General features: G+C 39.0%; 1 protein-coding gene across 1 annotated transcript in view; it reads right to left on the bottom strand.

Moving 5' to 3' along the window:
• The window catches only part of lrrc7 (leucine rich repeat containing 7), a 90,920-nt gene that overhangs the window by 64,421 nt on the left and 730 nt on the right, over positions 1–25,769 (bottom strand). Inside the window, exon 2 of the mRNA XM_026344759.1 lies at positions 6,486–6,767. The gene's annotated coding sequence lies outside the window, so the exon portion shown is untranslated. The remainder of the gene's footprint in view (positions 1–6,485; positions 6,768–25,769) is intronic.

Here is a 25,769-nt window from a genome sequence, read left to right as displayed (position 1 = left end):
TTAGGGAATTAATTAATTTAAACATAAATCTGGTAACTAAGTGGATTATCCTAATAAAACAAATAAAGTCTAAATAAATAAAGAGAAATAACATTTGGGTGAATAAATTCAGTTGCTACTCCATCAGTTGTGCTCATAAAAGCCCTGAAGCCTTATTCTGGGCAACCTCCAGAATATGTGGGCTAAGAAACAAAGCAGTTCTGCTTGAAAAGGTTAACTTTCCAAATGACAACAATTGCCTGTAATCTGGCCAAAGAGGGAATTCCCCAAATGATCCCAGTTCAGCCAGTAAGAGGAGATAAAAGTTTTTTCTTTGCTGGTTGATTTCTGTGGCCTGGCTCTGATGTTTACCTAATCAGGTGCCGTGTTCAATCTTTGAGGGATTCCTGCTCCTCTAATGTCTTTTTTCATGCCACTGTCACTCCAACAACAACAACAACATTATGTTACTGTGATTATGCTTATACTTAGCGCACTCTGCTAAGCACATAATCACATTATTGTAATCAGAGTACAGAAACAATAGCTACATCTTACCCACATTATTGTCTTAAACTGCACTGGTGTGTGTGTAGGCCACATGAGAACACTTATAGTAACACATCAGCACATGTTAACATGTCATCACAACATGAATGAGTCAAATAAATGACACTAATAGGAGATGCTGCAGTGAGTCTCCTATTTGAAGATTCACTTATACAGCTATTAAAGTTTTTGCTGCCGCTCTTCTCTCTTAGGCTGGATTTCGAATGCTTCTCTTGGTCACGTCTGCAGCAGATTGCAGATTGTGACATTAAGTTTGATTGACACATACTGCATTCAGCAACACTCCCTGTCTTAGCAAAACTCTAAATTGCTTACTTAAGTGTGATTAAAACAGGATTTTCTAATTCGGATGTTCCTGTAATATGGTCCCAGGAGTGAGTCACACAGGAGTTGTTCACAAAAGCCATTAACTCTGTTCAGTTCGGCTCAGTCTGATTATTCTGTCCCGTATGATTCATTTGCAATTGTTCAGTTACTATGGACTTGGCCAACTGTTCACTGTTCCTCCACTATTTGCATCTATAGAGAAAAAAATGCAAACACAAGAGTTGTTATGGCAAAATTCACTCACAAAGCAAAACTAAACTTTCCAACTTGTACACAGAGGCGAATTGCTAAAAGATTTCACCTGAGTGAAGGTCGCACTCGCTGCTGAGATCATTCAGTGCTACGACATTGCAACGCTTTCATACACACAGAAAAAATTGAACAGATGCTGAAACCACCTCTCATACAGACTTAAGCCCTGCACACGTCCTGCACATGCCAACTGCAGCTCGTACCCTGAAGCAGGCAGACGGTACAGATGGCACAGTTGCTACAGTTTGCTTAGATTTATCCATGGTTCTGAAACCTCGATAACCTCCCTGCTCACTGACAGACCTGTTGGCGTAGCCCAAGGCATTTCCAGGCCATACGAAATATGTATTCTCTATATGTTTTCTGGGTCTTCACCGTGTTCCCCTCCCATTTTAATGTTCCTGGAACACCTCCAGTGAAAGGCGCCCAGGTGTCATCCTACATACGACTGGCTCTTTTCGATATGAAGGAGCAGCAGTTCTACTCCAAGCTCTCTTCTGATGTCCCAACCTGTTTCAGCTGCTTGTATTCACAATCTCATTCTTTCAGGCACACCTCAAAGCTTGTGATCATAGCTGAAGGGTTGGAACTTAAATCCAGACCCAGAATTTAAAGAGGGAAAAAAACAATTGCACAGCTTCCAGGGATGTTAGTGAGTCCACCACTGAGTCTGTGGGGCACAAAGAGAGAAAACCATCATTTGCAAGCAATGAGGTTGGATTCTATACTTTTTGTGGTAACAATAAACAACATTGAAGTCAATTATATCATATCTTAAAGATACAATTGAGTCTACCCGGTTGGCGAGAATACATTGATATCAGCTATTAATTTTCACCTAAACCACTTATAGTCTCATTTGTCTCTGCAGGGCTTCTGTAATCTCAACACCAAGACACGCTGCACAGTTCTTTACAGTAGAGAGATCATCCTAAGTCCATATTATATATACTGGGGCCAAGATATGTTTCAATTTAATGTGAGCATTACATCTGTGACCAATTAACAGCAAAAGTTTATTTTCCAGCAACCACTTAAATGTGTCCTTGAGCAAATCACTACAACCAGTGATTGTGAATCCAATAATCCACAATGACACTCAAGGCCATGTAACGGTATCCCATTAATCACTAAAAGGAATATGGTGCTATTTCGGGAAACAGGATTATTTGCTTTCTTTTGAGTCTGAGATGAGAAACCAGTTTCCTTGAAATTACAGTGACATATAGCTAATTTGCAACAGCAAATAGACTTTGACGTAAACACAATTCTGCTTGGATTATTTATGAGCATAATATGGAGATGGTGTTAACATATGTGGCAAGTTGCAAAAATATTGTAACTAAACGATGACAGCTGTAGTAGTAACTATGGCATTATTATTAGAATGGTTATGTTTAGGCACTGGCAGGAGTCTAATGCTGAAAAATGCACACAACTGGAGGTGTGGGGTGAAATGTGTCTGAGCTGTTCTTTAGTGTGATTGGTCACTGGCCACTCAGGTGTGAGTATGGAAAGGGCAGAGGATCAAAAAGGGGGTGATGGTAATAGATAACGTAAGGTGGAAGCACATATGGGATTGCAACCAGGTAACTGCTTTACCAACAACATTGAGAAATAACAATACAACTGATGTATAACTTCACATGTGCGGCCTCTAATTCCTTCACCTGCCTTTTGAATTTCCTCTAATGCACTCATCGCCGTTTCCTTACTGTTTTGTTTATTTTCTTGCCATTTTCACACCCAAGCTACTCCGACATTTAGACAAAACATACTTTTCAGACATAGATTCTCGCATACGTGGAAGGCGCGTATAGGCTAATCTATAGGACAGAATGACTCTGAAAAACACTGAATGCCACTGAAAATCCAAGCAGCGGTTACATTGGTGACAATAAAGCAAATGGTAAGATGATGAAGTATATGAAGCACATAGGTGTAACTTCTAGGAGTCCAGTCTTATAAATATAAAAACTGCATTTCAGTGTTTTTGTACAGTAACTGTGCACAATGCCAATAAATCTAATCTAACCCTAATCTACTTGAAACTGTGAGGAAAAAGAAAAACAGGTTATCTGAAACAGCCTGAATTCAAGTGAAGCAACATTTCATTTCCGAATCCATTTAATCCAGAGTTAACCTTCATTAGAACAGCATTAAACGACACCATATAGGAGCTACAGACAAGTATAATGCTGCAAAGTGACGTCACTGTTTTGGTCCTGAATGTTGAATGTTGCTCCATGTGTCTTCAACTGTTTGGTAAATGAGTTTGAGATGCCACCTAGTGATTCTGATGGGACCACCCCAGTCAAACTACACCCTCCTTTTCCTGACTCAGCGAACGAAGATGAGTAGGACTGGTTTCCATGGCAACATCAGATAGAGAGAGAGAAAGGAAGAGACAGAGGCAAAATAAAAACACAATGAGGCTGCTACACTTAACTTGGCCCCTGTATGCCCACACAAACACCCACTCGAAAATAAAAACACGCACACAGGTATTTTAGTAATGTAAAGACGCATTTTAGCCAAAAACATACTCATGAGGGTGCAGGGTACTCACACAGCAATGTTTAATTTCAAGTTGACAAGAAAGACTTGGTACTTCACCTGAATGAAAAATGTTTGTCTGGTTGCTTATTAAAATTGCTCAGATGAATGTCAATGAAGCACAGTGGGAAATAATCTTTTAGTAGTTAGACATCTAACTTGTCTCTGTGAATTTTGCAGGCAATAAACCCCATTTGGAACTTGATTAGAAACTCTGTTCACATGAGTATTATAAAGCATTATCATATGATGCATGCTGATCCACTTGCTAGTCAAATGAAGGACTCTACTGGTCTTCATCGTCATGTCACTGAAAACTTCGATTTAAATCTGCTACCATGTTTTGTTCTTTTTCACTATACAGTTATTTTGCTGCTCCTTCAATAAAAAAATAGGAATTAACAAATGTTAGACCAAGATGTGTGAACATCTGGCCTGATTGCCTTCAGCATATTGTCTGGATAGTCCCCAGATGTATCCTCTTCCCAGTCTTTTCCTCTGCACCTTCAAATATTCGTTCCCTTCAGGCAAACTTGAAGCCAAATGACTTGGAACATCCTCATAAAATTAAATTGGATTATCACTGGATCCCCAAAGGATCGACCTTTTCAATTTTGAACCATTCATGGAGCTTCACAGTCTCAAAGATTTTCATACAGGAATCTAAAGACAGTAATCTTTCAAAAGCATTTGACTTAAATGTCCAGTTGAAAATTGATTTGTCCCCCAGAACATCAGCATTTCTCACTGGGTTTCCTTCCACAAGTTGAAAATTAATGAATGTTACTTGAAATGCATTGGTATGAAAAAATAAATTAGTAGTTAAACATGTTTTAAAAAAGCTTTTTGTGGATCGTGTATATTGTTTGTGCATTTACGCTTTTTTGTTTGTGTGACTGACAACTTCCAGCAACATCCAGGTTTGCTCAGTTTGGGTTCAAAGATTTCTCCAGCCCATCTGTGACTCATGTGGTAAATCCAAAGCAGATCTGCCAGCTGCCACCACAGTTGCTGCTTTGTCACCTGGGTACCTGTGTGCTTTTGTTGCTTATTATGACATGGTGTGATGTTAGCCACCAGAGTCAAACTTCCTGTTAATGTTAATGTTCACGTTATTGTGTTTAGGATTGTGAACCTACCACCTGTAGTTGGTTTTAGTTTATCATTTTGTTTCTATAGTGACAACTACTGACACAGTTTAACTATCTTAGTTGCATCCACCATTTTGCCAGAGCTGTGAGTGAGCACAGCTCTAGTATTCATCAAATACCCATCCTGGTGCATTATCTGTAGATGTTATTAGCTCTTTTGTAGTCGATCTAGTCGTTACATTAGCTGGCTGACGCTGTGTGCTCTATACACGAAGAAGCAGCCTAACTGTGGTCTTTTCACATTAGATTCAAGTTTCCCATGTGAAATACTGTGTCCTGTGAATGAAAATAAAATGTTTTCAACTTTCGTTTTGCAACAAGAACACATTGGACCACTAAATCACACTAAGACAAGTTGTCGTTGTGTTTTCTGATAGACACAATAAAAAGTTCTGTGCTCATCATGAACTGTTACTGTTCCACTGCGAACTACTGTGGCACTGTGCTGTAATGTACCAGTCTGCAATGGAAGTTTCCAGATTTTATAGATGCAAAAATTACCAGTGTGAATTTTTATACCTGCAGATAATGACACCAAATGATAATAATTAGCAAGTGTCTGAAAGGGCTCCTATCCAGCATATTGTATTAGGTCGTGGTGAATGGGTGAACAAGTGGGTGATTTTAGACGGAGCTACAAAGGCTACGACTATGAGGACATTTTAAATGTCAAATGTGCACCCGTAAGCTCAACATATGGAATTATTTTTAAAAGCTGTGGTCAACAAAAACTGTATTTTATTCTCCGGCACATCAGGCACACAGCTGGGTGCTGTTCTAAGTGGATCGCCTCGTTGCATTTGCTCTTCTTTAAGAACAATGCCAGCTGTACTATCAACTCCTCAAACTGTCTCAGGAACATCCTAAAGTAGGTTGGAAAGGGACCATGGCACAGCGGTAACTCCTGCAGCAAGTGGAGTTTCATCTCTCTGTCTCTGCATGCAACATAAATTTAGTTATTTCACTTTTATTCAAAGGAATCGACGAGTTCTCATCACATATTGCTGAATACATTTTTCAGTAAATAGATTTGCTTATTTTGGTGTAAATACATGAGGTACATTAAATGAATTGTTAATTTATATGGTTTGTGTGTTGTTCCTGATGTTTCCAGACCTTTACTTTAGTACAGTACATTTAGTAGATTAATGACTGTGTTTAACTTCCTCTGGGAATTTAACGCTGTCTTTTAACCGGTGATACTTTGTTCATTGCAGGCACAGTTTAACAAATTTAACACTATCATTAATTCTGTGAATTCTCCACTAAAAGCTCACAGTATAAATTTGCAGATCTGCACTGGACTTGTGTCCAACTGTACGATATCATCTTTAACTCCTTCTTTGAATTTGCTAGAGTAGTATTTTTATTTTCTTTCTGTCTGTTGTTTATCACATCACATTTTAAATCCTTTCATTGTTTATAGTGAAGCACTCTCCTCTTTTTTTAAACTGTACCCTGTTTCATAAACTGTTCAACCACTTTCACTCCTCCACTCTTCTCTTTCCTTACACACTTTATCTGGTTCACCTCTCAGCTCCCCTTTTTCTCTCCCTACCTCTAGCTCCCAAGTGATAATTAGAAAAGCTGCTGATGCTGACAATCATCTCTGAGAACCTGTGACACAAAAAGTCTTCTCTCATTTCCTACCTGTACTCGGGGCCAAGGAAGGTTCAGATACCGGGGTATAAGGTGGTGGTCCAGCTGTCAGTCACCCTGGAGATCAGTGGTTGGTGGAGCTTACATCCCCGAGTGACGGCCTGTGGTTGGTCAGGTTCATCTCTGCCTCCTCGTAACCCTGCCCACTGGGCCCCTGAAAGGCCTTACGGGTACCACGTTCTGCAGAACATTTTCTTATTGGTTTGCAGTTCAGTAAAGCAGCACTAGCAGCCTTTTTGTTGAATCTTCTTGTCTTGTCTTCATAAATGTTTCCTGTGTGAACAGAAAATAAACAAAACTGTAAACGATTTTAACCTCTGCCAGAAAACAAAATGTCCACTAAGTTTGATTAAGATACTTTACTGGAGCTGTTGCAACAAGAAAAAACAAAAATGGACAAGGACAAAGTTATGAACCCCTCTGACAGTCAATAGTGTGACTGACAACCTCTTATGGCAGTTCCTAACTAGGCTGACACGTCTCTTAACTCGTTCTTCCACGGCAAATTGTTCCAGCTCCTCCAAATTGCTTGGTTTTCGAGCGTGTATATCAGCCTTTAGCTCCTGACAGACATTCTCAACAGGATTGAGATCTGGGCTCTCCAGGACTTTGATTTTGGTGAGCCTCAAAGTATTTTGGACCAACATTGATGTATGCTTCTGGTCACTGACTTGATGGAAGATTCAACAGTGACCCATAGCTGGTCTACCAGCATGTTCATCATAAAGCAAAGCCCTCACAACAATCTCTCTTTAAACTTCCAGAAGACCAGAAGACGTGCCTATAAACTCTGCACATAGACCTACACTAGTCTTTCACGGTTGTGATTTGGTTTTCTAAAAGTTAAAAACAGAACCCCACCCTTACATCCTTACACGGCGTACTGTATGTGTAAGGACGTGTGGAAATATCTAAAGCTATTACGGTTTTCTTTGTGCTAAAATGGCCTTGTAGCTGGGAGAAAACATGTTTTAACCACACAGGGAAAGGATGTTTTTTCTAAATAATTGTATATCTACCTTTGTATTAACAACCTGATGACATATTGTGAGAAAAGCTCTGGCAGTTATTTTTAACCAGAGTATAAAACTATGGAAAGAAAGTCTCAAACTATCCATATTTACAATAACAAACTGCATGCATCAGTAATCACTAAAGTACAATAAAAGCTCTGTGTTTTGTGCTGACTCCAACCTCATTGTCCTTTGTCTCTTAAAATAAATAAAAGTACTTGTCTCCGATCTCCATTAACACAATCGGTTGAGCTGAAAGATGCATAAAATCTCAGTGTGACAATGTTGGGCTGATGTTTTGTCACATCTGTGTAATAACAAAGTGAGTGTTTTGGCACTGATGGAAGACAATAGCAGTCTCCAGTAAAGAGTGAAATTAAGGGTTATAAATACTGATGATTTTCTGTCTCTGCATCTCGCGATTTCTTTCATCAGCTGTCGGCCTGCGCACTTCTTATAATATGATCGTTTTCTTTTATCCGTGTGCCTAACACAGATCACTGCAAATAGAGGCCTTATCTGTTTTTTTCCTGTACTTAAAGTCAATCTAACTGAATAATAATCAATTTAGTCGTTATTATAGTTGCCACTTTATCTTTTACCACTTGCAAGCATGGTCTGAATAACTACTCCATTTCAGGAATGTGTTGTCATTTAACTAAATCATGACACACACAGGAATTTAACCAGATTTAACTTTCAGGACGAAAGATATAAACATATTACATGAGAAATACTCACACATCACTGTTAGCGACTCTTTACAAGGTCTAATGGATTCAGGTCAAGTATTTAAAAACCACTGAATCCATCACAGACTCCATCCTTGTGTCTTCAACACAAACTTACACATGACTCTTTTTTGTTTACAGTCAGTTAATTGTCTTTAAATATAATCTGTACTGGCCACAAAGTCGAACTAACAATAGAATAACAGCAGCGGCAGCAGCAGCAGCATCTTGTGTCAGTTTGTCCGTCCAATCCTTCCAGATTATATCCAATAACGTTGGGATGCTCATCACCATGGCAATACTGTATGAGTCATTGTGAGGTTTGTTTTGGAGACAAAGGCCTGTGTTGAATCCATCATTATGATTTGAGACAGAGAGGGTTAGCCTAGATACCAGAACGCACTTATGCAAATACTGTATATAAATATACTGTATTGTATAGAACTAGTACTGAGAGCTTTAATAATACCCAACCTCTCTTTTCCACTAAGCGATTCCACAGTTGTCATTCACGTTCACTATTTCAAAATAAAGCAGCTTTCCAGCTGAGAATAGCTGCCTGCTACACACTCAGTCTTTCCAGGGTTTGTATCTCTATTACCAGACCTCTTCTTTTGTTGTCACTATGTGTCATTTAAATGTGTTGTTCCTATAGAAGTTCTCTCTGTTTGTGTTTTGAAGGCTTCAGCTTCCAACAATTAAACCTTTAAATTTGAGCAGGTTAAACCTTTCGATTGTTTAAATATTATTTCAAAGTTCCTTAAATATCACACATGCAGGCTATTAAGCATATCACAGAGGAAACGTATTGTTGTTGCTAATCTGAGCTAAGAGTATTTAGCTCTGTGTATTCTGTGTTTCTGAGATTTGGACTGGTGATCATTAGAACTATCTCTGCACTATTTACTACTGGCTCATGTGTCATGTGCTTCTGATTGACTGAGCAGACCTGTTCCAGGTAATTACCAGTGAGTAAGGCAGGAATAGTTAGAAGACGAGCAGGACAGAGGCCATCGAGGGTCAGAGTGAGCTAACAGAGCAACATGATCATTCACTTGGAGTTGTGTTTTTGGTCAGTTAGAGAACATTAATCTAATGCTGTATGTTCTACTTTAGCTCTGCTTTTGGTCACTACCAACCCTGTGTTCAGCTATTTTCTAACTGTGTGTGTCTCTCATTACTTTTGAAATCCTACACGTAACTCATAAATACTCTGGGCTGGGTACAAGGCAAAAGTAATCTGACCAATGCCACTAAACTCTGCTGTATGTTATACTGAAGCTCCTATCTTGGGCCAAATAGTTTACGTACAGCATCAAAGCACCACATTTAAAATCTGCAGCAGTTTCTGAGCTTTTACAATAAAAAGAAAGAAAGAAAAACAATTGATGGGAGTTGCTCCATGGCCCTGCCCTCAGTTTTAAAAAGCTCTCTCTCACACACACACACACACACACAAACACACATATATATTTTTCTATGTGAATCCTCTGAATCCTGACTTCCCTGCCTGCCCACAGTCTGTTGGCTGCTTCCCCCTGTTCTTATGTGTGAGAAGTAAAATAAAAACAAGTCCGGTGCCTCCTGTTGGACGAATAGCTGCAGTTTCTCAAGGATTTTGACAATCACTGATGAAAAAGGGCGGCTTCTAAAATAACAAACATGTCAGTGGTGAAAGTCACACCCGAAGTCTTGCAAGTGCTGAATGCAAGCGACTGAGAAACAACAAAATTAGTGTCTGTCTCGATTCTCCTTTGAACTCATTGTCCCCTCTTTCCTCTTTCACCTCCTGCGTTCTCGCTCCCTCCCGTCCATCCTGGCAAACAGAGCAGGAGCGAAGGGTGAATTAATAAAGGAGTGAAAGTGGAGCACAACTCCCTGAGGTCTGCCTTTTCTGGGACGCTCACACAGAGAAAGAGAGAGAGACGCACACACAATATGACAACATATTCTACATTAAGACCTCGAAACACACACAGAAATGTAAAGCTTACATGTGCAGAACGCCACATGCATCTGTTCGAGCATTACTGGGGTGATGAGATGAGAAGAGGAGGAGACATAGAGAGGGAGAACAAAATCCATACATCCAAACGCTCCTGCCTTAGGGTGGGAGGAAAAACAAGGAGGAAAGGGGGAGTGAGGAGAGGAGGAGATTGAGGATGAAAAGGAGAGGGGAGGGCAAGAGCCACGTGAGGAGGGATGCCCAAGGCAGTAAAACTCACAATGGTCCCATACTCCCTGTGATTCCTTCTCTCTTCTCTGCAAATCATTTCCTTGTCTCTCTTCGTCATCTCGCTCCTCTTTTCTTTCGTTCCCTCACAAACTCCCTCCTTTACCGTTTCGCCTCATTCTTTTTATTCCCTGTCATTATCACTCTATTTACTTTCCTCTCCTTGGCCCCTTTCTAGTCTTTACTTTTCATTTCTTCTGCTTTCTCCCCTCCCCTTCCCGCTCTCCCCTTTTATTCTCAGGCCACTCATCTGGATGATCTGAAAGAACTGTTTGTTGGACTAAAAATAGATTCATACTGTACAGTACTGCACATTGAGAGGTGCATAAATGTACCGAGGTGTTTGATGTTGTGGTGCCTTCACTCACTCAAGTGGTGTGGTTTGATGTTAACAAGGGCAAAAGTAAATGAAAATTAAAATGAGCAATTAAATAAAGTCAGAAAAGGATTATTTAATCATATTTGATTATAAAGGTGCTTCGAATTTTTGTAGATTAACTTTAATGTTGCTTTACAGTCAGAAGCAATAGGAGGTATTTTTTATTAATGACCTACACCAATAAAACCTGTTAATAATTAAGTTTTCCTTATCGAGGAGAATCCAAAAAAAAACATCCCCCAGGAGTTTCATTGTAATTCAAAAACGCTGTAGTGGGCACAGCCAGGCGCTGGGGATCAAGCCAGCAACTCTTCCACTACTCAACTAGATTTTCTATCAGATGTGCCAGCCAGCGAGCTTTCTCTCCCCCTACTCCATCCATCTTTCCTTTCTGTCTGTCACTTTGTTTTCATCGCTTCTTCCCTATAATCTGCTGACCAAACAAAGACAGAAGAAGAGGGAAAAGGATGAATGGAAACAGCGAGACGGAAACGGAACTAAAAATATGAACCGATGAATGATTAAATGTTAATGACGGGGTAACAAAAGCTGCAAAAGTTAATTAACTTATCCTTTGTTTCTGAACTGTTAACAGAAACTGCTGTGTTGTGACACATGGCAGAGAAAAGGATTAAAGAGGAAACAACTATTTGTTCTGATCTGAGAATCACTGAATACCAAAACCATTATGAGGAGGCATATTTTATCAATAGGGACACGTAAAGATGCTGGTTATATGGCACAACCTTGGTCAGGTCGCTTCCAAAAGGCCTTCACACAATTCTCTTTACCCTGCAATTCAAACATTTCTCAGCTTGTAGCTGATCTTTTGTATATCTGGATGTAATTTAAACATTTTCTGTGCTCAGACAGATTGATATGATTTACCTTCAAACTAAGTTGGGGAAAATATAAAAACATGGGTCATCATAGCAGGAATTTCAAGGTGCTCCTGTGTTCATTCAATATGACTCGTACTAACAATTCTCAAAGTTAGGATGTAATGTTTTATCTAACAAGAACAGGAATCTAAAGGTTTTACAGTAGTACAGTAGACCATGCATACAGTTAAACACATCTAAAATACTATTAAAGCAAACGGGATACACTCAATTTTAAATTTAGACAAAGTTTGAATTATAAAACGCAATATATGAAATCTCCAACTTACAGAGCGTAAAGTTTGCTAAAACTGAAGGTGTCTAAGTACTTTCCACCAGATCATCTCGCTGGATACGAGACTTTAGCTGGTCAACAGTCACCAAGCCTGATTCTCCACTGTATGATGTGTCATACAATTTCAATAGCACACAGATCTGGACTGCAGGCCTGCCAGTCAAGCACATGCAGTCTGTCTGCGAAGCCACACTCTGGTAGCACGTGCAGAAAGAGGTCTGGCATTGTTCTGGCAGACCTCATGCTATCCACTGACATGAAGACATCTTGATGGCAGCATATGTCCCTAAAATCCCAATATAAGCCTCTGTGTTGATGGTACCTTCATACATATGCAAGTCACCAGTGCCGTGGGAACTGATGCACCAACATACCATCACAGATGCTGGCTTTTGCATTTTTTGCCAATAATAGTCTGGATGGTCTTTTTCGTTTTTGGCATTGAGAACCTGACATCTGTTTTCCTGAAGCCGACACATGGACTCCTCTGACCACAGAACACATTTCCACTGGTCCATCTGACACAAGCTCCAGTCCAGAGAACTTGGCAGCTCCATGCATAACAGAGTTTCAGGTTGCATTCAAACCACTTCAAAGTCCATGTGGCTACATCCATCACAGCCACATGATGATTTCCGATGATAAGAACCTCACCTCTTTCCAATTAACCTGCCTGGACTCATCAATAACAATGTTTTTGAATCATTTATAAACTTTTATTTTATGTCTCTGTCACAAATTTGAGTGTTTTGCAGGAATCAAACTCAAAATTTATTCATTTTTAGAAAATTAAATAAAGTTGGTCGGTGAAAACATTGAAAATCTTTTTTTCTTTTGTGCTTCGATTCCAACAAAATCATAAATCACAGATTTTAGTTTTTGTTGCACTTTAGCAACATCTATACACCTGTCAGGCGTGGGAAATGAGGGGTAGTGAAACAGAATTGATGACTCTTAAACACTCCACAACTACTTTTAAACAAGCACTTTACAATTACACAATAACAATCACAGTTTTTTTTAAGTGTAAGCTAACAAATCATCCAATAAATTGAATTTGACAGATTGAAGTGCCTGAGCTGAAATATTAGAGATTAAATATTGATTAAGCAGCGAGGCATGACGGTGAAGATTGCATTTGCTTCGACTCCGCGTAGTGGCAGAAAGTGGAACAAAAACTGTACCAGCCACATGAATGATTCTGACAAACTGATAAACTCTCGAGCTACAGGGTAAGAAATATTCAACAGATCAGGGGATTTGAGAAAAAGAATAAACCTTAACACTGAATCAAATCTTTAGATGGTATCTGTGAAGAATTACCTCTTTTTTTCCACTTTATCTGTCTTGTGCACACAGGAATTCGAGCAGATTTAAATTAAAAAAGAAGAAAAACAGGCTGAAAAGCAAAGAGACAAAGAGATGCAATCAGTGAGGAGCAAGAATGCAAAACCGATTAACCATTTAGGAAAAACGTGAAAACAGAGAAAACAGTCAGAAGCAGCGAGAAGGAGAAAGAAAAAGAGCCTCTTGCAGAAGCCCAGGGGGTATCCTGCTATCCCAGAATGCTTTGCTCTAACCTACTTTGGTATTTCTGTTTCTGTCTTTGCCACTGCAGCGCTCTGAGTGGGCTAGCTACTCCGTACACATCATATCTGAACGAGTTTTTGTGCGTGCATGTGTTTCTATCCTTCTGAGAAACAGATTAACAGGAAAACACTGTGCAAAACTCTGTTACCATGCGCATGTGGCTGAGGCCGAGGCCCCTTGTGTGCAAGCATCTGATCACTGACCTTCCTATTCTCAAAGAGGGAAAAATTAGGCCTTTTGTATCTGCAGTGAAGTGAAGAGAGAGACACACAAAGCCTCCCACAAATTTTAAGATGAAGATGAAGAGCCCACTCATGGTATAATGCCGCAAAACATCCAAGTTATTCTATGAGTGCAGCTCTCTGTGTGCATCTGCCTGCGTTTGCATTTCTCTATATGCAACTTTGTCATTAACACAAGTTGTGCAACTGGTGTGTCAGTTTATCAGTGAGTGAATGAGTGCGTGTAGAACTGAGTCTTGTATGTGTTTGAGAGCTGTGTGGCTTGAGTGGGCAGCCTGACGACCTGCTCAGCAGTACTCTGTTACCATGGAAACTAATGAGATCTATCTATCTTTCTCTCTCTCTTTAATATCATTTGTTAACCCGCTGTTGTCTCATATTAATATCATTGAGGTCAGTAATGGGCTAATTAGTCACTGATTTACTTTTGGCAGTTAAAAGTTAGCTGCTTCTACCATACTGACCTGAATATGAGGTTATACTATTTTATCTTATTTCTGGAAATTAGGTTTGAAAAAGTGGGGGTTGTCTCTGATTTAAGGGCTGGACAGATAAGTTAACAACAAGGTAAACATCCTTTCTGAATGGAGAGAAAACCAGTGTAACACGGTCTCTGGAGTTGGTTTTGAACTATGAGCTAAAAACTAAATAAAGTGTTTTCAAATCCACTTAAAATAAAACAGAAAACAGATCACACACCATGACATTTCCTCTGATTTTGACTGTCTTACTTTTAGTCTGATGTTAGTACAAGTTGTTACATCCAGTTCACTAATAAACAAGCCTACACAATTAGTGCACACCCGGTTAATAGCTCAGCAGTGGATTTTTATGTAGGCATCAAACACTGGTAAATTTAATAAGATATAATTTTCCACTTAGGTTTAAGTGACCTCATGGTTGTAAAGCGTGGATTTATTTGTTGCTTTCCTTGTATAATTCTAATGTAAGAATGAGTTGCTCCTGACATTAATCACACGTTAAATAGCTTTGTCCTTACGCCACCAATGCATGCTGGTCCTTCTTCCTCTCATGTCCACAACAAAGTACAATACATTTAGTGGGTTAGTGACACTGAAAATCCTCTCTTTATACTTTAGTCAGACAAAAATTACAAATAAACAAATGACAGATTTTAGAGCTTTTCTGGAAATTAGGTTTGTGCAGATCATTCAGAGGTTGCAGATTACTTACAGGGAAAATAACACGTCTTTATCTCCGGTTAGGTGAAAAGTACTTAGACACCATGACTTCTTAAATACTTTCTTCCTCTCCTGTCCATTACAGTCAGCATTATGAGGGTGTTTTGAATTTCTAATAGCTCATGCTATGTGCTTAACTGCCGTGGACGAAGGGCATTCATGACTAAAAATAGTAACAGCATTTCCCCGGGCGAGGAACTGTCCATCAGTCCCGTGTGACGAACTTAAACAGTCTGAAAATGGAAGAACAACCAGAATAAAATTATTTTGACAGGAGGGAGCGTGACTCTGTGACTGATTGGGTACAGGAGCTTATCTCCCAGAAAACTCTCTTTAAAGTTGTGTTTACAGTTAATGAAATTTTCTTACAAGAATGTTTGTTTGTTTGTTTGTTTGTTTTTTACAAAACAAACACACACAAACAGCTGTCAAGGCCCTCCTCCTTGCTCACTGAACAGGAAGCAAGTTTTACGACAGGAGTCCAGCACAGCCTGACGGTGTATAAAACCCCCTGTGGTGGATAAACATAACACAAGCGTGCACACACACACCGAAATCTTTAATCTGTCATAATGATCAGACTCTTTATGCTTCTCCATGATCAGTTCCTAGCAACTCATTAACATACAAATCCACAACTGTGTTAAATTTGAATACATTTCTCTAAATTGTCACCCATGCCTGTACATACAAATCACTCACTGTTCTTCTCAGCTGCATGTTCAGAAAATGCTTTTGTACCTGCTGCAATCTGTGAACATTAACACCCAACTCCTACCATACATTAACACACACACACACACTCTCTATACAGTGGCAAGAATGCAAGAATTTCATGGTTTTCTGCATCAATGTGTCATAAAATGTGAGCTGATCTTCATGCAAGTCAAGAGTAATAACAAATATAACGTGCCTAAAATAATAACACAAAACAAATTCTGATCTTTTATTTCTTTATTGAGAACAATCATAAAAACCTCATTGGAAAAAGTATGTGAAGCCTTGGAATTATCTCGCCAAGAAAGCTATTTTGGGAGACAGGTGTTAGCATACCTATGTTTTGAGGGTGTGGACTAGAGTGACTTTGACAAAAAACAGTCAAATTTTTTGAGTTTGCTCCGCACAAGAAGAATACACTTATGTGAACCATGCCTCGTTTCAAAGGATCAACTATCAAGAATTGTTGATTTACATAAAGCTAGAAAAGGATTACAAAGTCAAAGACTTTAGAAACTCACCAGTCTACAGTTAGGTAAACAATCTACAAATGGAGACACTTTGGGACTGTGGCTGCTCTACCAAGAAGTAGGCGGCCAGTCAAAATGACACCAAGAGCACAACAAACACTCATTAATGAAGTAAAGAAGCAACAACTGAGCAACCATCTCCATTAGCTTTCTGACCAAGCACAGCCCACACTAACTCACCACCATTTCCGTGTTTGTTGCTAAAATGCCAGCAACATAAACCACTGCTTAGGGCCCATGTGGCAGCTATTATGTGTTTTGTGAAACTTTTATCGAGCTTATATTGCTTATAAAAATGAGGCTTAGCATCATAATAAAACCTTATTAGGGCCACATTGGAAGTCTATTGTACAGTGCATAAGCTCATGCAAGCAAAACAGCAACAGTGTGCTCATCAACACACTGCTCCACAGTGACATTAGTGGTTAAGATATAGCTTAAAGACACCATTGAACGTGGTGCTATTGAAATAGAACATATTTTTTATTAGGATTAAAGGTACTGTAGCCTGCTAAGTGTTTGACCACTGATAATATAATGTAACGTGAATGAGCACCGAGATAAACTGCATGCAATTCCCATCTTGCAGTTTCAGCTATAAACTCAAGTTGCCACAAGAATCCATGTTTTGAAGAAGCACTGATACATCTGACCTGTTTTCCTGAAAAAGCTCCAGGGGTTATGTAGATAATATTTTCATTTATGTTGCGGTTGCATGTTTTCTCAACCCCGAACGAGACTCTTAAGTCAAATTTGGGTCTATTGTGTTAGGCCCCAAACATAGTTCATGTTAGCACACAAACCCAGAAGCTTCAAACTATAGCACGTACATTCAATTTCACGGGTTGTTGCATTCTTTTGTGTATCACCTGAGAAATCCTGATGCAAGATAAGCGCGAGTTGCAGTCTGAGTTTTGCTGGGAGGAGCACTATAGCATCAATCAATGAGAGAAGATTTACCATTGTTTGTGTTGAATTAGTGCTCAAAATAACCAACTTCTAGCTGAGCATAAACATTAGCATATTTCAGATACTTTGTCATGTCTCTATTCAAACAGGAACATAATTAAAATGCTGGACTTAAGTGTTTTTTTCCTTCTTTCTGTGATATAAGTAACCAGCCCTGCAGCAGGACACCTTCCTCTAGGGAAGCCATGTTTGTTTACTACTGTAATTACTAAAACGCTGGGAGTATTCAGGAGCCTATATCGCCACCTTGTGGATTGAGATTGATCACCTCCACAGGTATGTTCTCCAGGGGCTTAGTTTGGTACACTGGTGTCAGCTGGGCCAGGTGCTGTCATTTGAATGCTTTGTATTCTCACCCTTCACCCCAACCACTTCCTTGCAACTTGCACTTTCCTCGAACAAACGAATGCTTTAATCCTTTAAAAAATCCATTCCATCTTAGTGAACATAATCATTGCTACAAAACATAATCACATTTGCAGCATAGTTGCATAGAAACATAATTTTTAGGAGACAGGGTTGACTGGCAACCCCAAACCACCCCATTTAATTGGCTAATGGTTGGGAAGGCTTTCAGATGACTCACTCTCTCTTGCTTTAAATGCACACAAACTCAAACAGTGACACATACAAATTCCAGTGACTGCTCTGTTAACATTTAAACAGAAGCACTCAGGCCATTCAAAGTGACAGAAAGAAAACAAACAAACAAAAAACAAAGACGGCAGAAGAAACCACGCGCATTAGTGGCTTCCTCAAGTCAACTGCCCTCAACAACTTTGGACAGTCTAAAGGGCTTCAATCAGAGCCCACTCTCCTGGATCTGTCCATGGGCACCCTGTGTGTGTGGGGGCGGACAGTGAAGCTGAGTTGTCATATTGGGCAGAACATATCTGCATATTCATAACTAAGCATCTATGCATGCAGGTCTGCACACACACATCCACTCGCAGTCAGGTGAACACAGATGTACAAAATTCACTGTGATTTAGAGACTATATAAAAACATGTCATTGTGTTAAGGGGAACAGCAAGCAGAAAGGACAGTGAGAGAGACGAGGAAGACAAAGGGAGTAAGGAGAAGGAAAGACAATAGCAGAAAAATGAGAGAGAGGAAGAGAATGAGTGGTAGGCAGGAGACTGTGTGGGTTGACTTTTTCTCTCGCGGGTGCTATGGTAACCTACAGAGGAGGGAGGGGAGGAGAGGAGAGGAGAGGAGAGGAGAGGAGAGGAGAGGAGAGGAGAGGAGAGGAGAGTGAGAGTGAGAGTGAGAGTAAAGAGTGATAAACTAAGGAAAAAGATGAAAGGAAGAAAGAAGAAATGAAATTGTAGCCGAAACTAAAATAAAGATGATGGATAAGTTACTCGTGCACTGGTCAACGAACTGGCCTACTGGGCAACTAAATCTGGGGCCCTAGAGGGACCCACAGGGAGCCTGGACTTGTATCTGTGTATAAATTGCTTTATTTTTTCTTTTTTGAGAGTCACAGAGGTCAGTTAAGACACAAAACTTACCACGAAGAGACAAAAAAGAAAAACACGACAACCAAAATACACAAAAGAGAGAAAACTAATAGAAAATGAACAGAAACCTTCCCAAATTTAATATTTATCACCGAATGCTAACAATATTCTAATAAACATCAGCATGCCGCCATTTAGCCCTGGTTCAGTTCTTACAAGACAATTAGTTTATTTAACGTCTTAATCTGCTACTTGTACATATTATCTTCTCATTAATAAGCATTACACAAAAATTATTATGGGATACCAAAGTTCCAAAAGTTGCACCAGGTTCTAACCATGATTCGTCTTACTGATCGGTCAATTGCAGTTACTCCATTCTGTCTCTAAACTCTAGTCATTACAAGTGGGTTTTGTGTTCTTAGTTGGCAGATGATAGATGCAGAGGCAGAGATGTCAGGTGGATTTCCACCCCTGCAGTTATATTTTTAGATTTTCAGTGAAGTGTTTTGATGGCTTGTCCTGATCTAAAGTGTATTGATTCTTAACAGACAGTGTTTGATTGTCTCCACTGTCAATTGGAGGAACAAACTGTTAACTGATCATAATCACAGGCAAGAGAAAACTTAGTAACTGTGCCCCAAAAGCTAAGAATAGGCCGTGCATATAGAATATATACATTTTAATAGTATTAAGTAGTATTTTAAATGTCTTTTTAACCTCACCAGTCCCCTACTAAAAATTAACTCATGAAAATCAGATTCTGCTTTTGAGTTCTAGTTCAACAGTAGCAGGCGATTTCTGTAACTCTCAGTGAGACTTCTGCACCTGTCGACAGGTATTTTAGCCCACTCCTAGTGAGCAAACTGCTCCTGCTGTCTCAGGTTTTGAAAGGTGTCGTCTCCAGAACATAACAGAGCCTCCTCTGTGTTTCAGAGTAGGTACAGTGTTCGTTTCTTTGTATGCTTCATTTTGCATCTGTGAACACACAGTAGAGCTGATTTAGTGCTTTTTTATGATTGGTTTTCAGTGGAGTCCTCCTCAGTGTTTCATTAAGTCCACTTTGGCTCAAACAGTGAATGATGGTGTATTCTGACACTGATGTAGCTTGAACTTGGATTTCACCTTTAATCTCTTTGAAAGTTGTTCTGGGTTCTTTAGTTACCATTTGTATTATCTGTCTCTTCATTTTGTCATCAACTGTCCTCTTATGGCCACATTCAGGGAGGTTGGCTACAGTCCTGTGGACTTTAAATCTCTCAGTAATATGTGCAACTGTAGTCACAGGAACATCAATCTGCTTGGAGATGATCTTTAACATGTTTATCTATCTTTTTCTTTTCTCATCAAGTCTCTCTTTAGCTTTCTGTGGTTCATGTTCAGTGTGGTACACATCATGAACAGCACAGTGACCACTTTTCACCCTTTAAATAGACAGACTGACTAATTACTAGTGTGAAGACACCTGTGAAGCTAATTACGGGACACACGTTAGTTTAACAAGTCCCTATGGTCAAATTATTTAACATCTTTTCTAGGGGTGTCATCATTTTTGTCCAGACCAGTTTTTATTTATTGTTACTATTTGTCAGTTTCAAGTTATGTCAGTGATTTTTTAGTTACTTGTTTGTTTGTTTTTTCTTTAACGGAAGGGTGCCAATAGTTTCATCCACATGAGTAAGTGTGGCTCTTGACTTTGTGAGCTCATGGATTCCTAACACTACTGGTCTAATTCATTTACGCTTCTTGATGTGATTGCTACAGACCATGATTAATATTAAAACTGTTAATAGTCTTTGTTAGCTTTAGCCTTTAGCTGTAGCATCAACTACGCTGGTATCAATGACACTGCAATTAAAAAAATCTAATGAATGATATACAGAGTTTTATCTTTATGATAATCCAACTCAAAACCCCTCGGTTGTAGACTAACAAAGATATATACTGTATACTATACTGATCTGCCAGAAAAGGGGGATCTGCAGTAATTTAATTAACTTTACAACAAGAACTAATTTTTGTCACTTCATACAGAGACTCTGGTAGGTTGTGTACCAAGGGGTGGCTGTACCACCCTGGGGCACCCCTCTGGTCCACACCTGGTAGACAGTTACTCTGTTGTTACCTGCATTTGACAGAAGAAACATACAAAAGCTTTTTGCTTTGCTTTTATGAACATGTTACAAAAAAGAAACGCTATCCATCTATCCATCTATCCATCTATCCATCTCATTCCTTTGTCTCACTCTTTCAGTCCACTCACTGCACATTTCTCACCATTTCATAATCCAGCTGAGAATGATGCAACCATACAGTAACTATGCAGGCAGACAAACAGACACACACATACAGTGAGACACAGACCTACAGTCTTCCTGAAACCAGATGACTTAAGAATTTTTTTATGCACACTTACTTCATTCACATAAAACTCCTCTTTAAAGCAGCTTCTTAACCCTTTTTTCCCCAATTGTAACTGGACCTTTTCAGTTTCTGTGGCTTATTAGACATTCAGGTTTTACATATGCTGGAAGTGTAATTATTTCAACAATCTCCATAAATTTAAAACAGACATAATGTGTATTTTGTTATTCATAACATGTGTAACAGTAAAATCAATAACATTTCAGTGAAGTCCTACTCTTAGTTTATACTTCTCACTTTTATTTTATCGAAGTAAAACCCAGGAAGGTCATTTATCAACACTTGCTGGTTAAAGTAATCTTAGTGTAAGGAGTTATAAAAAAAGTATTCACATATTTTATTCAAGTGATAGTACTGATACAGCATTCTACAAATACCCCAGTACAAGTAAAGTTATTAATACTGATGCATCCATCACCCAAACTTTTCTTCTTTTAATCTATTGAAATAATTTCTGTCTCGCAATCTATAATTTCCTAATTCAAATTATTTAATCGTGTATTATGTTGTTGCCGTAACTTAAATGTAATGCTTCCCAAAGCAGGTGATGTTGTCAGTGTGGAATTCTGTTTATTTGATGCGCAGAAGAAATGAATCTAATCAAAAGGACAAGCACATGAAAAGAAGCAGCAAAGTGCCCAAATCAAACACCCCTGAGTTAAGTGGTGTAAATACTAGAAACTGCTTCAGACCTTTGACACAGGTCAGTGTGTCACCATTAAATCGCTTCAGCAATGAAACTGCAGAAGCTCTATAAGAGCAGTCAATAAGTAAATGTTGCCAGGCAACAGATACAGTTGCAGCCTCCATGCATAGTCTCGGATGATATTGCTTAGCAACTACATTTGTTTGCAGGATGTTAAAACTGAACCCCACAGAGCCGTATGAGTGTGACACAGTTTGGACCACAGGGGTGTCATCATGGCCAGATTGCCTCTCAGAAAGACTGTGTAACCTTGAAAGCAGACAGGATAATCATCTGGATATAAATATATGCTGCACACACAGGCAGTAACGCTACCATTCACACCAAATGTGCAGGAATCTGCACATTTGAGAGAAAATTTCTCCAAATTTAATTTTAAATTTGATTTTTAAAGCTCTGTAAAACTGCAGTGCATCTGCAGTGTTCTATGTCTTTTGCATCAAGCACCAGCTACACCACTTGTGTGACTCATTGCATTTTTTTATGCATACATAAAAATGTAATGATTATATAGAGGCTTAATGAAAATCTAATACAAAAAGAAGTTGGATGCACTCCTTAGCCATGCAACTCAAGTTTATAAAACTGGAATCATCAGAGAACCCAGCAGACTCAAAAGTACAAAAAGAAAAACTACACACAGCAAAATGTGTGAATCCCCACAATCAATTCAAGACTATAACAGCAACTCAAGTTGCCCTGTGACTTAACAAAAAATGGCTTCTACTTAGAGATGATATTTGGTCCCCCAGAGAGATATGTCATACAGAATCCCTCTTCTTCACTTCTGAGATAAACAAGATCAACTATGCTCAGGGGCTCACCCTCCCCTGAGGATTGGCTGTCAGTTTCCTGGGAAAGCCCTCATACCTACTGTGTCTAATACATTTTTTAGAGATCAGTTTTCTTGCTTTCTGCAACTTTACTGTATTGAAGCAAGAATGTGTTGAGGGGAGATAGTGCCATAATACAATGGTTCTGATTTAAAGTTCAGAAACTGAACAGACGAATGATTTAGGTGAATATGCCCATTCCCTTTTATAACAACACAAGAAGCTCCTCCTGTGTAAGTGCATGTCACTTGTTTAAAATATTAATATATCAAAATATTATTATATCAAATGACAATGTGAAAGGTGTTGCTCTCTAACAGAACAGAATATTATCACCTGAATATGCAGCTACCCTCAGCTTTATGGATGGATTCATGTTCAGGTCACTGCTTTGGTTCACTCTCAGATCTGTCATAATGTAGGTTCAGCCACATCAGTCTGTTCTAGAGCTTTAAATACGTATTGGGAAAAGGTTTAGGCATGCAGTAGCGATATAAGGTTAAACTAAACTAGGAGATTAGGAATGCATTATGTCAGCACTCACAAGTACAAGTGTGTGGGTGTCTTCATCTGCAGTTTTCTATTTAATCCTATGAATATTAGAGAAACATCATTTCAGATGTAAAATGTTATATGTGCAGGGCTAATACAATATTGCTTCTGTTTTAAGATTTTTAAACCTAGTTCCTAAACAAATCCTTGATAATGCTTAATTTGATGGGTCTTGAAGTTTCAGATGTCCTGGAAACCTTCCTCATACTTATCTTAAAGTTAGTTGGTAATCAGTTAATTAATTACAAAGATTAAATGTCTATTACTAGGTCATTCTAGGTATTTGATTTCCTAATTTCCTCTCAAAACCTCAAATACACGCTAAGTTATTTTCTTTTAGGACGTTAAAAGGAATCTTTCCAGAACAATGATCTGAAAAATACAGATTAATGTAAAGTGTTATTTCAGCACAATTTTACAATGTCATTTGGCATTCATTACAGCTGCACCTCCTGTTGACACATTGCCACTTACACACTGTCACTGACACACTGTCATCCTGTGATATTACAAGCTTTGCCAAACCATGGCTGATTGGAGCCAAACCTACACCAGTCAGGAGATATTTATCAGGGCTCAGGCTGTAGTCACAGGACTGATGATGTTACTTTACTTGGCCAGAAGAATATGTCAGCTGTGGGGCATCCCGGTGAATCTGTGGGCTAAGGTGAACACCACTGTGATGTGGGCTCAAATCTGGCTCTTGGCCTGTCTCATCGTTCTTTTTTCTCTGTGTCATCTTCCCTGCTACTTCTCTGTACACAGTCTAACAAAGCAGAAACAAATCCCAATGCTTTATATCTGCAGAGAGCTGTGAAGATGAGATGTTCCTCCTACGCAGGCAGGCAGACAGGCAGCAGCTCTAGAGACCCAAACACCTCCAAATGCAGCTAATGCTATGGAATATCTTGATTAACTCTCCCTGATAGCAAACAGGAAGCCGGCAGCCTCCATCTGAGCTGTGAGCTGATAGATTTGTTCATGCACAGTAAATATGTAGTGATATATGTAGCATTAGGCTAAATTTGAAAAACCAGTTAGGCTGCCATGTTATTGAGTTCTGCTCTAGTTGACAAGATGGAGCGGAGTTTTATGAGCAGAGTGAGTCAGTTCACATCAAGATGGTTGGAATAAAAATGTCTCATTCGGTAGGAGACATATGCCAGCACAGCAAGACATCCTTAAAAAATGAAATACAATTAAAACATTAAATACAAGTCAGTTCAATCGATTTATTATTAAGTTCATATTTTGTTGAATGATTGATGCCAACAGATCTGAGGATGTTGATGTTTTAGAGTCATAAACTAGGCTTTATTTCATTACTCAGCAGTAATTTTATACTTCCTGTAAACGGAGTCTCCCTACAAGCCTTTTAGTCCGTTCCCTACTAACATTGGTAAATAAATGCTAAATCTTTTTATTATTGTTGTTATTTACAGATGATTGGAAACTAGACTCTACTCATATCACACACTTTACTGTGCTGTAGATTTAATTTGAAATGGATAAAATTGCCCATCAATCTCAAAGTGTGTGTTGTACTACAGATGTTGAAATGTGGTATGTCTCTGGGGCTGCAGTTATTGATTAGTCAATTATTTCCTCAACCAATCAATCATTTCATACATAAAATGTATGTATGTGTAGTCTTCAGAAAATACTGAAGACTACACATCATTTTCCAGAGGCACAGATGTGTTTGCAGTTTGAAATCCAACCAACAATAAAACAAAAAAGTATATATTTAGATCAATACGAAATACATCAAAGAAAAGTAGCATTTGGTAAATATTTTTCAATATTTTTATTATATTTTTTCCACTTTAAGTGTATCTACACTATGTCTAATCACAACCAATCAAAAAATAATTAGTCATTTGGATTCAATCTGAGATATTGTTCATATCTGGCAGCAGGGAGGTCTAAGCTTGTGAGCCAAGCTCCAAATAATAGAGTTTGTCTCCTACAGAGGACCTCAAGAGCCAAAATCTCTTTGTCACTGAATCTAATTTTCAGATATTAGCATCGGGAAAACCATTTAAAACAGTCTGGTTTTGTTGACTGTGGCCCTTTGGCCCCCAGCCTCCTAAAAACCAGCAAGAAAAAAAGACAAAAGCTACAAAAAAAAAAAAAAAACTCCATGCCGATGAACATATTCACACCTCCTGTAAATCAGCCTAAAAGTGTTTGAGATGTCTGCAGGTGGTCGGGAAGAGAACTGTTGGCGAGGAAGCAGCCGCGCAGAAAACCAAATCCCCCACAGTACAGAGCTGAGTCCTGAGGGCATAAGGGAGCCAGCTGTCGCCTGACCCAAAGTTGATAATGGAGGTTTTAAGGAACCCTGACACAGAGGGCTGCAACACATGTCAACCACTTGACCTGTGTCTCATAGTTTCTTCTCATAGTAGACGAAGGATGAAAAGTTAGGAGTGTTCACCTGCCCACTTGTTAACTCACACATGTGTCCTCAGCAGTGAAGTACTGCAATCCTTACACTGAGCTCAGGATGCT

The sequence above is a fragment of the Anabas testudineus genome, chromosome 4 (assembly GCF_900324465.2).
Source record: "Anabas testudineus chromosome 4, fAnaTes1.2, whole genome shotgun sequence".
Taxonomy (NCBI): domain Eukaryota; kingdom Metazoa; phylum Chordata; class Actinopteri; order Anabantiformes; family Anabantidae; genus Anabas; species Anabas testudineus.
The sequence above is the reverse complement of the archived record's forward strand: the minus strand, read 5'-3'. Positions and strand labels throughout refer to the sequence as shown.